This window comes from Ciconia boyciana, chromosome 1 (genome assembly GCF_034638445.1).
Source record: "Ciconia boyciana chromosome 1, ASM3463844v1, whole genome shotgun sequence".
In the NCBI taxonomy this organism is placed as follows: Eukaryota; Metazoa; Chordata; class Aves; order Ciconiiformes; family Ciconiidae; genus Ciconia; species Ciconia boyciana.
The window spans coordinates 162,920,486-162,934,096 of NC_132934.1; the positions used below are offsets into that span (position 1 = coordinate 162,920,486).

General features: G+C 42.2%; 1 non-coding gene across 1 annotated transcript; it reads left to right on the top strand.

Annotated features, from left to right (window-relative positions):
- Positions 1 to 2,756: 2,756 nt before the first annotated feature.
- Positions 2,757 to 2,829, top strand: TRNAF-GAA (transfer RNA phenylalanine (anticodon GAA)). Its single transcript has one exon. It is a non-coding gene; the product is annotated as a tRNA-Phe (tRNA).
- Positions 2,830 to 13,611: the final 10,782 nt, after the last annotated feature.

The following is a 13,611-nucleotide window of genomic DNA, read 5'->3' on the forward strand; positions in this document are numbered from 1 at the left end:
CATTCCTTTCACAGGGAAAAGTCTTTCTGCTGTTAAAGAAAACAGCTTATTTTGCCTTTAGCCTTCTGGCTTCTGTAGGAAGAAAAGGACAAAGGATCAACTAGTGAACTGTTAATGTGGAGAAGTGTAATGCCTTTAGTTTTTATTTCTCACTGTTTTTTTTTTCTTGGAAGAGATGAAGAAGCATTTCTGCAGAAGGCAAAGGTAGTGTTGTAAAATACTGTGCATACAGCAGTCTTTCAGTCCACTTTTCTCAAGGTTTGTGTCACAGAACAAACTGAGGTTACACCAGTAAGAAAATAAAGGGAGTAAATGTGCATGTCACTTAAATTGCTAAAGCTATCTAAAGGAGAAGGGCTGGCCCTCAGTGAAGGGTTTCTATCCAGCTTCCATCATGGATGAGAGGCTCACACTTGGGAAATTATTTGGGGATAGCTGTCAGTTTGGGGTTACTGTTGTGGGTTGGATCAGATCTTCAGGAAGCTGCTCCTGAAATCCCTCGTGCATTAGGGAGACCCCGCATTGCTACCCCATTATCTTGCTGTACCAAGCCTGCCATTCAGCACATCCCTTGCAAGCAGCAATTGAAAGAATTTGGAAGACGGTTAAGTGGGCAGCTGAGGCAGGGCTGTCTGCAGCCCCCCTGCCCTGCGAGTCGTGGCCGGTGGGGCCTTTGCGTGTGTATCGGTCCCGGTTTGTGTGGTGGAGGCCATCCTTGCCTTCTCCAAGGCTTTCTCTGGTCTGACCTTGGCACCCGCTTGCTTTCATTTGCATGCTGCTTGGCATTCAAGGGTGCCAGCTGTGGTCGAGGCTGGTTTACATTGTCATAATATGAGGACTAGGAAATAGCTTTTGTTTGTCCACCCTGTCCTTTACTAGATACAGGAGGAAGGTTGTGGGTGAAATTTTTTTTTTACTCCAGCCCCTATTCTGGAGAGGTACAAAATAGCACAAATTTGGTTTCCCATTAGGAGAAAGTTGCGAATAGCTTCGGCTGGGCTTGGAATGCTCCATTTTGCTAAAACTGTGTTCTTCTGCTCTTTAAATAGCCATGAAATGGTAATATGTTTCTAATTTTCAGTAAGAGGAACTTTCATACAAAACCCCAAGTTTTGTTGGGGGAAAAAGTGGCTGTTTTATTAAATATACTATATCTAACACTGAATCATCCTTTTCTTTTGTTTTTGTTTAGTTTTCTTTTGCATTACCTTTAGTTTTTATTTCCATTGCCGTTTCCATTTCACCTGGCAAAGCACAGGTTTCTAAAACCAATGAAGATTAGAATAACCTGATGATCCATAGTAGCTCTGATTTCTGTGGTAATGTATGAAAACTCTAAAGTCGATAGGGTTTTGACCTTATGGCATCGCACATTTGGAGTTTATTGGCATGAAAGATCACAAGATTGTTAGCTACATCAGTAGGAGACATGCTCATTAAGTGATTACATTCATCATTTGTCAGCAAAACAATCATTGCCAGTGGCAATGGAAAATCATGAGAATATGAGATTTTATATCAGTATGTTGTTGGCACACCTCTTGAGTTCAATGGTATGCGTTTTTTTTTTTTTTAACCTCTCCCTAACTGAAATTTTTTGTTAAAGAGTTTTTGTTTTCAGTCACTAAGTAACTGCTGGCCTAGTCCTCATCATTTTGACTTCTGAAAATATGTCAGCTCTTGAAGAACAGTGGTTGCTCACAAAAGACTTTCCAAAACTGGGACAGCTTGCAGAAAAACGTACTCTGAAAGTAAAAGGAAATATGGGTGTGTATGTCACCAAATATTCACAGGGCTAGTTTGGGAAAAGGCTGCTTCTTCCACATTGGAAAAAAGGGGGGATTTGTTAAACTCCTCTATTACTGTGGAAGAGAGAGAGGTTGGTTTGGCTTTTTTTGACTAAGAGGGGGAAGAAGCAGTGGACGATCTTGCAGAGCACCGTTTCTCCCCACACAGCACGCAGGGAGCATGAATAGGGGATGCTCTCACAGGTGGCTTTGTCCAGAGCCATGGGATGTGCAAAGGAACACAAACGTGAGACGTGCGTGTCCCGCAGCAGTGCCGCACGTGCTGACGTGTGCGCCCGGGCGCATCCTCTACCTTTAACCTGTAGCCAGGGGAGTGCGATACCAGTCGCCTGTTGAAATAAATGCCTAACCCACAATGTGAGAATAAACTATTTTTTCTTGTAACTACGCTTAGTCAGGCTTTGTGATTTATACAGAGACATAATGTTCCCCTGTGGAATGTACGTCTCTGAGCAAGACCAGGGAAAAATGAGGATGGAGGTGCCCTTTCTATTCACGTTTACTTGTGGTACATCAGCTCTGTACAGAATTTGTCAGACTTCAAAATAAAGTCCCTGAAAACTGAAGGAAAATACTGTCAATTTAACAGTCTTGAGTCCCACAGAATATTCTAGTTCCTGTTACCCCCCCAAATAATCCAGGGAGCCACAGCCAAAACACCTTTATCCTGATACTAAATGCATGTAGTTTAGGTATTGTGCACGCGCATATACATTTAGTTTTGTGTTATTGCTGTATTTGTCTTCGCCTTATTTTATTTGCGAATAAAATTCGCCAATTTTATTTGCAAACACCCGTCATCAATTCGTTCGTGGTGTTCATGGTACCCGGCAACACAGGACGGGTAACAACATCTGTCCTATTTAAACCGTCACGCAGGAATACCGGCCCGGTGATGGGTGGGGAAGGACGGCTTAGTGGTGTCACTTAGGGCCAATTGCGGCAGCAGCCGAAATAGCTCAGTTGGGAGAGCGTTAGACTGAAGATCTAAAGGTCCCTGGTTCGATCCCGGGTTTCGGCAAAAAGCTTTTTTTTTTTTTTTTTCCTTCTCTGGGAGGTGGCGGGCGGCTGCTGCTGGCGCCGGGCTCCCCGTCGGGCAGCTGCTTTGTCGAGCTGGTAGCGACCGTGTCGCTCATGACAGATCGTTTGTCACCGTTGACGTCACATTGTACATGTCATTTGTGACCCTTCCTGTGCAGCTGGTGCGAGCGCGCTCTGTGAGTGCCCCAGCTGGTGTGCTCTGCCAGGGGTTTGGGCTGCTGGGCCTGAAATTCCCTGTTGTCTTCCTCAGCTTGGGGTTTTTTTTTGTTTTTAAAAGCAGTGAGGCATTTCCAATGGTGCGATTCAGGGCAATAATGCCATTTTACTTACCTCTGTTAAGCGTGCACGTTGATGCTTGCCAGGTGATGGCATGGATGCACCCGTACCGCTCTGCAGAGCCTCCTATGTACAAAACCAATCTCTAGTAGCCCAGCGAAGCGGTAACCTTTGGTCATCCCGCATTTCATACGTGTGGTGTGGGCATGAAAAAACCATGCAGAGGCGATTTGCGAAGGAGGTGGGGGGGAATGAGCCGTTGAGCCTCCCCGTCCTCTTTTCCAGTGCTTGGTGCTGCAGAAGAGAGGAGGACACGCTGCAAAGCAAGCCATGCAATCACAGAAATGCCGGGCAGCTCATGCCTAGCCAGCACCGCGTGTGCCTGCCGTCCTTCCTGGCAACTGGAAATGCAGCATCTGGGAGGGTTTGCCTTCCAGTTTCCCTTTTTAGCTCTTCTAAGTTTAAGCTTTTTATTTATGATGGGAGAACTGAAAGCAAAAAGCTTCGTTCCTGGTCCCTTCTGTGCCCTTCACCCGCCTCCTGCTACAGAAGAAGGGACGGGTGCCAGAAGAGAAAGCGAAACTGTGTGGAGAGGAGCGGGATGGCGTGGGAGGGCAGGGGCAGGGGGGCAGAGAGGCTCTCAGGAGGACGGGGACGGAGGCAGAGACAGAAGAATTAGAGATTGCTTCTTGCCAAAATCTGGAGCGGAGGTCAAAATTCCTGGACCTCACTATTCCTCTGCTGTCAACTGAAACTACTTCTGGTTCACAGAAAGGCTAAGGAATAGCTTCAAGGCCAGAAACTCTGGTAATTAATGCCATCTAGTCTTTACCATTCATGTATTTCCCCCCCTGCTCCTTTCTTTACTTTTAAGTTGGGAGAAATCACTTGGATTTTTCCTAAGCATATTTTTCAGGAGGGCATCTGTTTTTGGTTTGAAGATGTGAAGAGGCAGAAAATTCATTAGTTCTCTTGGTAGTTTGTTGCACCTGTTTCAAATATATTCCTTTAATTTGGATCTGTCGTCTGTTAAATTCTAGCTATTATTTCTGTTAAGCCTTTTCTCTGCTAGATCAAAGATCTTCTCAGTACCTGGCAGCTGGTCATCATGAAGCACTCAACACCCAGCTTTGTTTTGATAAACCAAAGAAATCAAACTCTTCGAGTCTCTCATTTTAAGACACTTTCTCCTGCTTTCAGGTCATTTTTGGTAACCTTTTTAGTATACTGACACCAAAACAATGCACAGAAAAAAGTCTTTCAGTATTGGTGTCACCAGTGCAAAACAGAGCAGTAAATCAGCTCCTTACCTCTCTTCAGCAATCTTTCATCTATTCACGAAAAGGTATCACTGGTCCTTTTTTAATCACAGCATCACATCAAGCGTTGCTGTTGAATTGCTTGTCCGATCCAAGGAGCACTCACTCCTGATGAATATCCTATTAGTACAAACAGGAGAAGTGTTGCTTAGACCCCTACTAATAAGACAGGTAAGGGATAGTATAACTGCTTATATTACTATTTTTCCTAAAGATTTTTTAAGCTTTTGAAAGAATATTAAGAGAATATCAAAGAATATTAAGCGAATATTAAGTGAATATCAACTCAACTGCACACTCGAGTACTCAGCGATAGAAGGAAATGTTAAAATGAAGATTACTTGTGACTTCTCATCTGTACTTTTGTGCATATGATACCAGAAATAAATACTTTTTTTCCAAAAAACTTTTAATTATTCATCAAAGACTTTAACGGTGCTTTGGGAATGAATTAGGAAGGTATTCATTTCCTGCAGGTGTGTAATCAAAGAGGCAAACGAAAGAAAGACTGTTTACTTTTTGGCTATTTCCACACTGCTGAAGAAAAGAGGGTCATGGAGCAAGCTTGGATGTCAGAAATAAAATTTTGTGGAGCACTGAAATACTAAGGGTGATAGCCATGGGGACACTGAGAAGAAAATCTCATTTTTGTTCGGTATGGGATTTGGATAGCACACACTGAATAAGGCCTCGGGTCTTATGTGGAAGAGGATAAAATTAAGAGATAAGCTTAATTTTAGTATTTTTAAACTTCTGTCTGATTGATTTTGCAGGTTTGATGCAGGTTTCTAATGTGATTTGTCAGGTTCTGGGAAAGTAACCCCAAGTGTTGTTGCTTTATTGCTTTTATGTCACACAATATTCAGGCATTTTTCATTCAGCTTTATCTTCTTTACACCATCTTTTTGTTAGCATTGCTGCTTTCTAGGTTTCTTCTTGCCAGCAAGCATCTCCATTTCCATTTATTTTTCTATTAGCTTGTTCTGTCAAGATGAGCCCCCTGCTAGGAAGCAGATCCAGGCTACTTTCATGTCTGTCTAAGCCTTTATGTTTTAGTCACCAGGCTCCTTCTCTGCAACTGGGAAACTTCTCTGCCACTACAGATGTGGTTACATATATTTTTTTAAATGACCATCCCATACTGAAGTTGATACCTGTCCTGGTTTTGGCTGGGACAGAGTTAATTTTCTTCCTAGTAGCTGGTATAGTGCTGTGTTTTGGATTTAGTATGAGAATAATGTTGATAACACACTGATGTTTCAGTTGTTGCTAAGCAGTGCTTACACTGGTCAAGGACTTTTCAGCTTCCCACGCTCTGCCAGACGCACAAGAAGCTGGGAGGGGGCACAGCCAGGACAGCTGACCCCAACTGGCCAAAGGGCTATTCCATACCATATGGCATCATGCTCAGTATAGAAACTGGGGGGAGGTGGCCGGGGGGCAGCAATCGCTGCTCAGGGACAGGCTGGGCATCGGCCAGTGGGTGGTGAGTGGTTGCATCACTTGTTTATTTTTCCTGGGTTTTGTTCCTCTCTCTCTCTCTCTCATTATTCTCCTTTTCATTACAATTTATTATTATTATTATTATTATTATTATTATTATTATTATTAATAATAATAATAATTAAACTGTTCTTATCTCAACCCTCGAGTTTTCTTACTTTTGCTGTTCTGATTCCCTCCTCCATCCCACCGGGGGTGGAGGGTGAGCAAGCGGCTGTGTGGGGCTTAGTTGCTGACTGAAGCTAAACCACGACAATACCTCACAGGGATTCAGAGGAAAAAATCACATTTTACAGTGTTGTTTCAGCCTTACTCAAATATTCAAAATCCGGTGGATTTGGTTCACATGCTTTTTTCCGTGACCATCCTTGGCTACTGAGTCACTGATTTAAGTGAATGAAAACTGGAGCAGAAGGAGCAGCTCAGCCAGCGGTGAACCACACATCCGAGCTCTGCTGCAAGCTGCAACAACTTGCAACCACGGAACATGACAAAGCATGAAGAAGCTTAAAGCTTTACTTTGAAATACCTCTATTTGGTATTTCTGACAGCGGTGGGACTAGCTTGCTGTGCCTGGCATTTTCCGTAGGCTTTCTGAGGGTTTTAACAAGTTCAGGTGTTCCTCGGATGAGACGCTCCTCCTCCTCCTTCATGTCCCCAGCAGTCCCCTCCTTGTCCTTGCAGGCAGTTTCTGCACCTGATGTTTGTTGCTGTCTTGCCTGCCGCTCAGCAGTGAATCAATGTTACTCAGTCTTACATGTCGTAAAATTTCCTTCTCTTTGGATTGAAAATTTGGTTGGTTGATAGAAAATATTTGTTTCTGTCTCTTCGCTAAAAGATTTCTGACTTTGTCTCCTGCACGTCCAATAAACCTCATTTAGATATGCAGTATGATCAATACAAGGGATTTAGAAAACCTGAGTCAGAATGACAAAAAATTTAGTTTTTATGATTTATGTATATTTTTAATAATAAATCTTAGTTATTGTCTATCTTCCATTGTAGAAGAACTAGAATTGTGTTTTTCAACTTTCTAGGAAAGAAATGCATTTAAAAAGAAAAACAAAATTTTCAGCTGATGATGCATTTCTAGAATCTAGCACTCTACATTCAAGTCTTTCATTTTTTTCCCTGTGAGTGAGCAAGTTAGGAGAGCTTTATCCTGTTTGAGTTCAGCACAGGAACCCCGTGTAAGGAGGCTTTTTCTGATCCAGTTCCTTGGGAGTTTTGGGGTTTTTGTTGTTTTTTTTCCCCCAGCAATATATCCCAGGGTTCCTGCTTTGTGCTTTTGTAGGAATACAGAACTCATATTCCATAGTAATGTAGAAATATAGAATTTATGGTATAGTTAACAAGACAGATTTGTGACAGTTAAGTGAAATCTTAACCTTCAGTCCTACTATGGTTATCAATGCTGTCTTTATTCCTCAGTGAACCTCGGGGGAAACATTATGTTTTTGTTTGGATGTACATACATCTACTTGCTTAAAGCAAGGGAGCATTTGTGACTTTGCCCAACAATGTTCTTGGGATTTAGCCCACATGACATGAGGGATGAATATCTTGTGTTCCATTTTATATTTTCCATTGAGATAAGTAGTAGCTTTAGTATTTTGAATAAAAATTGTGAAAGAAGAATATCTTCTGGAACTGGCTCTTGAAGGACTAATGTAAGGTCAAGACTTTAGAGATTTCTGATACTATTTCAAATGCTGTGTTTGTACTGTCTTTCATATTTTTTTCTTTTAATGTGGTACAGAGCCAAATCTGGATTTCCTTCTTTGTATTTCTTTCCCTGTGATTGGGACAATTTGTTGCATTGCTGAATTGTTGAGATGAGAGCCTCCTCCGTCCTACCCCTTCCATGCTGCACATGAGGTCTTTGGCTCACGCCTTCCTGACTGGGTGCTGAAGGATGAGCCACAAAGGCAGCCTGCATGCTAGCCAGGCTGCAGGCTCCTTACAGGTTTTGCACAACATCTGCAAAGCTCCACATGTGCCAAAACTAGGATATTAAACCAGCTTACATCTCACTTCACTTTTTTGTCAATCAGCATAAATCTACTCTATGTAAATCAGGTCCTCTCCTACCACAGCCATTTGGAATGGGATTCATCTCACTTCACTTTAGACATTTAAAAGTTCAGTGTCTGTCTAAGTTTGAACTAGTTACCCTCACCTCCTTTTAAGGTCAAGGCAGAGAAATTAGGACAGAGAGAGGTCATCTGACCTTGCCAAGATGCCTGTCTGAGAATGGGATGAGTCGTCCCATGGAGGTGCTTCTTTCCCTTCATAGACTATTGGGGAACCACAGGATAACTGAGATTTAGATCTCTTACCTTCCAGATGCCGGGGTTCCTTAAGTGAATCATACTTTATATTCTACGACTGCCTTTACAGTTAGCCCAGGTTAGAAGCTGATGAAATAGCTCTGGAGGCGAAGTCGTCTTTGGACAGCCTTCAGACAGGTGGTCGCCATAGCACTGGTGCAGAGGCAAATATAGAGAGGCTCTTGAGTGGTAGATCTCTTTGACACTATTTACACATCCTTTGCCAGCTGAAGATGCTGAGATAATTGGTGTTGCTTACTCAGGATGGTTTCATCTGCCAGTCAGCATTGTATTTACCTAAACTATAAGTAGCTTAAGCTTTCATCTGTGTTCCTACATATGATGGACACTGGAAGAAGTATGCTTGTTTAGGTATAAAGTGACATGGTGCTGAGTCTCATTAGCTAAATGATGGTACTGCTTCATGATCTCTGAAGAGGTTTCTCAGACATGTTAAATGAGGGAATAGGACAGAAGAAAGATCTTAAAGGAAATAGAAGTGCTTATTCATTATCTCTACAGAAATGAATAAAACTACACTAAGGCAATACCTGACAAAAGTGTAAAAATATGTCAGCAATTTCTAAATAAAGTTTATTTAAGGCTGTGGAAAGATCTAGCAGAGTTGACACAGGTGTCTGCCATACTAACGCAGTGTATGATTTTAGGACCTTTCTAAGCAAGTTGTATATAGTACATGCTTCAGCTAGCACATGTCCTTGGAGAGGTGAGAAGCCAAGTGCCATCAAATTTGGAGCTTTGGAAGCAGATGTCTTTAAGTAGTGAGGATTTCCCATTGCAGTCAACTCCAGACTTGTGGGAGGTAAATTCAGCTGGATTGCAAGGCCCAGTGAGGAATCAGTGAGGAATCCAGGTGGGATTCATCTGTCTAAATGTAGACCTCTCATGTATATTGAGTACTACCGAACCCTAGGCTCCCCTTACAGTAAATAAATGGAGAAGGTTAGACCTTTGTGTGATGCAATTCATCCCCTCCTAATGTGGGTACAAAAAACAGGCCAAGTGAATTGCACCCTAAAACCATCTATTTCTCACCATTAAGAGAAGATCCTATAAAGGAAGCCCTGGGTGACCAGTTTAGTGTAGATATCTGTGACCAATAGATGTCTAAATTGGTTTTCAGGAAAAGAAGTCCACAAATTAGAAAGGAACTGGATAAATAACATAAATATGAGAAGTCAGGAGCTGATGAGACTGTTCTTATGAGGAGGGATTTTATGCAAGGACAGGATCATGAGATCTCCAGAGCTGCTCTGCGTGCCCAAACTTTGGCCTCATTATCCCAGCAACAGGACGGGGAGACAAAGGGTAAGGTTGTGAAAGGGCAGTGGTCCACACTGGAGGAAGGAAGAGAGAAGACATGAATGAATAAGAGCCTGTGTGAGAAGGAAAAAGCAGAATGGGATGAGAGGAGAAAGAAGGGAGAAAAGGTTCAAGGGTGTCTACTCAGAAGGAGGGCGGGAGAGAACAGAGATGAGCAGGTAAGTAGCAAAGTAAAAAGGAAGAAAATTCCGGCATAGAGATAGGAATCAAAAGGCCTAAGTAAAAGGATGCTGAAGTTTGAAAAATTATCGTCACGTTTACTAGAAATGAAAGATAATCTTGCAAGCATAAAGAAACCTACATGGGTAGTGGATGAACAAATGAGGGAACAGAGTGGCAACTACTCTTTTCTTCTTAGGTCATCCCTTATTGCAATTTATTACAATTTATTGAAAATGTTGAAATATTAGAGAAACTGTTTTTCTGAGATGTACTGCTTTGAGATGTAAGCCTAAGAGAACAAAAATTGTTTCTGCAAGTGTTGAGTTGTTTTTTCCAGATCTAATGACTTACAAGATTTTGTGTAGATCTGGTTGCACCTGGGTGACTCAGAGAGTCAAATAAAAACAAGACCAACAGATGTAGGGAAGCCTTTCTTCCCATGGATTTCTGTTTGGTGGCTGCTTTTAGTATTTAGGAGGAGCTTTTTTTCAGATGCAAGCTTTTTCTTTTGTCAGGTTACTTAAAATGGCTTGTTGTGGAGCCAAATGGCTTACTTGTGTAGTCTCTGGTGTCTAGTAATGCATAATCTCACACTGAAGTCATTACTTCTACTGGGGCACTTAACAGCTCTCTCTTCTACTTGCCATCTAGAGTATTCTAGGTTTCCTGAATCTCCTAGGAAATTTATGTCTTTGAGATCTCTCTCTTGCAGGTGAGTTACTCTTTACGCTCCATCGACTATAACGATTAGGATGTCTATTTGCCATAATAGGAACTTAAAGACACGTAGCTCCTAGATAGATGCATACATGGTAGATGCATAATGAAGGTATCTTAGTCTTGAATTGACTTCCACCTTGTGTAATGAATAGCTTTGCTTCATACATTTTCCAATGAGAGACTTTCATAAGTGTTCAAGTAATACATTCCTGGTGGCAGTGTTGGAAAAACACGCCTTAGATCATGCTTCTTACTCTATGAAATCTGGAGCACATAAATCAGTTAAATCAGTTAAAATCAGCAGCCAAAATATTTATCTGTCACTTAAAACAGGAACAAAAAAGTGGATTTGATGTAAGCTTTGGGTGAAGATTAGCATGGGTTAATTTCTATTCAAAACATTATTATTATGGCCAGTTTCATGTCATGCATAAGATAAAGGTATGTTACATGATCTTTGGAGCAATGAAAAATGTACTAAGGTATCACAATTTGAGTTTCTTGCCAAGTTCTTTTTGTCCAGCCTTTGAAATTTTGCTTGACAGAAGTAGAATCTGTTCTTTCTCACGTGAGGTTTATGACAATGTAAATACCCCTAACTACTAACAGATCTAAATTCCTTAATATGCTCTGGTTAATCTGTTATTATCTCAAACCCTTCGTGCCACACGTTGGGTGCCAAAAAGGACTGTCGTGGTTTAGCCCCAGCCGGCAGCTAAGCACCACACAGCCGCTCGCTCACTTCCCCCCCGGTGGGATGGGGGAGAGAATCGGAAGAGCAAAAGTAAGAAAACTCGAGGGTTGAGATAAAGACCGTTTAATAATTGGAACAAAATAATAGTAATAATAATAATGAATTGTAATGAGAAGGAAAACAACAAGAGAGAGAGAGGAACAAAACCCAAGGGAGGGAAAAAGAAGAAAAAAAAAAAGATACAACTGCTCACCACCCGCCGACCGACGCCCAGCCAGTCCCCGAGCAGCGATCGCTACCCCCCAGCCAACTCCCCCAGTTTCTATACTGGGCATGACGCCATATGGTATGGAATAGCCCTTTGGCCAGTTGGGGTCAGCTGTCCTGGCTGTGCCCCCTCCCAGCCTCTTGTGCACCTGGCAGAGCGTGGGAAGCTGAAAAAGTCCTTGACCAGTGTAAACACCGCTTAGCAACAGCCAAAACATCAGCGCGTTATCAATATTATTCTCATACTAAAATCCAAAACACAGCACTATACCAGCTACTAGGGAGAAAATTAACTCTGTCCCAGCCGAAACCAGGACAGCTGGTTTGGCAGAACAAGGAATCAGAGATGTAATATTTTATTCAAAGAAAAGAAAAGGAAAAATATTCACAATGGCCAAAATTTCCAGAAGTACTCATCTCTTTTGGGTGCTCAGCTTGAGAGAGCATGGATTCACTTGACTGGTGAGCTTGCTTATCATATGGTGGGGTTGGTTTTTTTTTTGTGAGTTGAAAATTCTTTTGTCTGTGGAGCAGGTGCTTGGGTGTTGCTTGTCCTGTCTCTTTTCTTTCCCCTTTGACCTTGATCTTTTACTTGTCTCCAATTTTCCTTGTAGAATTATCTTTCTTCTTGTTATCTCCAGAATTATCACCTGCCATTACGAATTACCATGTGGTTTATTCTCTTTATAGATTTCCACATAAATTTATATGTAGAATGTTGTATTTTGGTCAAAATTCTTTCCAAACTTCCAAAGGCTAAATACTTTTCTGGCTTGATGCTAATCTGTGCTTGAGTACAGTAGAAGGAGCCCGAGAAACAATACTGTCATTGAGAAAAAAAATGTGAACCCACTGCCTTCTTACTGCTCAGGAATTCTGTATTACTTCGGTGAGTTGTGTTCAGTGATTTCTTTGCCTGTACCTTTGAGTATTCTTTTTCTTTATTCCCTCTCTTGCCAAAAAAAGATGTGAACGTATTAATCCCAAAAATGCGTTGGCATCCATATGGGTATATTTGTTTGCCGCCTTTTGACGACAGGCTGAGAAGTTTGCTATTAGGGGTGAACCTGGGCACGAATCCAGACTACAAGGTAGCTGAAATACTGTTTTCCTGTGCTTTCAGCGTAAAGCCTAAATATTTTAACTAAGAAATTTAACACAGTTTCAGGTGTGGTAGCCTAACTCGGTAGCTCAGAAGTGTGGACAAGGCAGCGCGGTCGCAGTTTGGATCAAGGGGGCTTCAGCCACTGCTCGTGTGCTCAGATTCACTGCCTGAAAAGTCCTTGCAGCTGAAAGCAAGCAGTTCTGGGCAGTAGTGCCAACACACAGCGCTACTCTTTTTTCAAGAGATAGTAAAACCCCGTAGTAAATAAAAAGTCATTCAGCATGCTATTTTGTAAACCGCTATAGTGCTGATATTGTGTGGCCCTAACAACAGCTCCTTTCTTTAAGTGCAATAGCCGCGGGGAAGCTGCAGGAACTTCTGAACAGTGAGGCACTAAGAAACGGACAGTGCCTGCTGTCTTCCCAATGACTAATTGAAAGACAACCCTCTTTTTGTAATTTTGCTCGGTGTCTTCTGCATGGCGTGTCATGCAGCGGTGTGAGGCTGCCGATGCCAGCAAGCCTGCAACGAGCACTGACACGGTGATGCCAGGATGTGGGATCCGTCCGTCCTTTTTCTGTCTGTCCAGGTGCTCCCCCCTGGCCAGGGAGGGCACTCCTAAAATGTTGGTGCATTACTGAGGACCAGAGACTAGCGCTACATCTATACTAGTACTGCATGCTGTAGCATGCTCCTAGGTTTGTAAAATTGTGTCGTTGTGATGAAGTACTCATAAGAAAAGCTACATATGTGCCACTCTGCTACTCACAGTTTTCTTTCCCCTGCTAACTTAGTAATCTCCATATTATCATCTATTCGCTATTCCTTTTCTCCACGCTCTAACTTCTCTGAAAAGGACACATTTCTCTTTCCTCATGTACTACACTAGAAGCACTTTGCCTTGCCTTACCTTGCCTTGCCTGCCTCAGTACCTCGCCTTTCTCTGTGCTTACTCTTTCTGTCTCATATAGGCTCTCAAATGGCAGTAGCTACCTTCCTATGGGTGTCTGAACTGAGCCGGCTTTGATTATAATGGTTGCAT